We start from the raw sequence: 2,288 nt of genomic DNA on the forward strand, positions 1-2,288 counted from the left end.
TCTTAATGATAAAGAGAATGGTGCTGTTGCCCGTGATGGCAACCAGGTACATGAGGCAAATGGGAATGGAGAGCCAGATGTGGGCATGTTCCAGTCCTGGGATTCCAATAAGAAGAAAAAGCTGGACCTCAGAATTATTGAAAGCAGACATGAGTGGGAATAGGACCTTTTTAGCCAGATCTGAAATCACATAAATAAAAAGCAGTCACACTTTAGGATGAAATTCGGTGTTGTGGAGATAAGCAGCTCTTTTATATGCTATGCTCAGAAGCATATTTGGCATAATAGTAATAAGATGCAATTTTCAACATTAATCAAAAGTCCTTTAACATGTTTATGTTCTCCCACATGCGAATTTCACTTATAACAATTTATCCTATGGTGGTGATTTTCCAACACTTTTAGCCAAATATGAGTCGGAACAGAGCTGCTTTGCTTGAGTCAGTGATAGGCATTCAGAATCTTCCTCACTGTTTTCCAATGATCTTTAGTAGTCCTCTCATTGGCTTTATAACAAGATCCTGACTTCATGCAAAAACGTCTAAAAATAATAGTCTAAGAAATTAATCAAAGATCCCTGAAAATATCTACACTATGCTAAATAGTAAATGCTAGAAACTAAATGTATAGACGAATNATAAATGCTAGAAACTAAATGTATAGATGAATATGAGATGAAAGAGTTCCTAGCTCAAGCATCTATGTACCACACTTCAGGTTATCACGTTATTATTCCAAGGGAAAGTACTGAAGCCATAAAATAGCACCAGGTGCGTGTTCATCATTTCTTTCCTGATCACATTATCTTTTATATTCATGACGGAATTAGTTAAAGAAATTCTAAATGAAAAACATCCAATCATTCAGTTTCTCCTTGTAAAGTAAAAATTTTAAATCCACCTATATATTAAACTAAACCCTCATTTGATTGTTAGGGTCTCTATTAAAGAGTTCACAAATTATATTTTCCAAGGAAAAATATATAATGTTTCAACTTACTATGAATTTGTTGAGCTTCAGGATATCATGATGTTGAATGACCAGCATAAAACGCTGGAGAAATGCACATATCTAGGATAACCATCATAAATCCCATCTATGTTTAGTAAGCCTAATGAATATATACATAAGCAAATGAAAATTATTAAATTAATAATTTCAATTGCAAAAAAAGTGGCAGACTTAAAAATGAAAGGGGAGGTAATAGAAGGCTAGAGTTTACATACAATGCCAACCTCACTTCACAATTTTTCATAAGTTCAAATGGCAATAGAAGAAAAATTAGTCTTCAGTGGAAAATATAGGGGACCCTGGAAATTATTGGGTTCCTCTAAATTGAAGTTTGATTGTGGATTGATATTGTATTTTGTAATTCTCTAGAGGATAACTACAGAAAACATAATACATAACAAGCAGCCCTCTACTAATATATTTACTATTTTCTGAGCACTATCGATGCAGATCTTTTTTGTCAGCTTGTAAACTGAGCTGCAAATGCTAGACTGGGAGCTCCTAAGCAGTTTGACATGTCTTATTTATCTCCCGCCATGGCAGTAAGCCTCATGCCAAGCCCAAAAGATGTATATTTTGAGGATGGTAATAGATTTTCAAATACCATGAAAATCATTCTGTATCTAATCTGTCAGACTGACCAGTTAGCAAAGTTTGTTCTGATCCTCTTCTTCAGGAGTCATAAAAGAAGTCCTCATTTCCAAAAACAATCTTTATTCCCTTTTCTTTTCCTCTTTGGCTGAGGAGTAGTGACTTACGTCTTTCATGGAATACTTCAGTTGCGCACCGTTTACCACAACAGTGCCTACGCTATTTTAGAACGTACTGTTTTCATGTATTCTTCCGCAACCCAACCCCACTACCGCCATGTACACTGACACCTAAATATTGAAAGGCACAGAAGAGATTTTATTTATTTTCACGTATCTGTCATCAACATAGTTTCTAGAATATAAAAGGCTCTTGGCCAAAGCACAAAAAATAAATGTGAGTGGAAAAAATGTAAGACATGTAAAATCATTTCTTTTCTTTTCTTTTTTTAAAGATTTTATTTATTTATTTGAGAGAGAGAGAGGGCGATATTGAGAGAGAGAACAAGCAGTGGAGAGAGGGGGAAACAGGCTCCCCACTGAGCAGAGAGCCTGATGTGGGGCTCAATCCCAGGACTCTGGATTTGTGACAGGAGCCAAAGGCAGACACTTAACCAACTGTGCCACCCAGGCGCCCCTAGAATCATTTCTTAATGCCCTCTCCTTTTCATCTCTACTGGTATCTAA

The sequence above is a fragment of the Ailuropoda melanoleuca genome, unplaced genomic scaffold (assembly GCF_002007445.2).
Source record: "Ailuropoda melanoleuca isolate Jingjing unplaced genomic scaffold, ASM200744v2 unplaced-scaffold11388, whole genome shotgun sequence".
Lineage (NCBI taxonomy): Eukaryota > Metazoa > Chordata > Mammalia > Carnivora > Ursidae > Ailuropoda > Ailuropoda melanoleuca.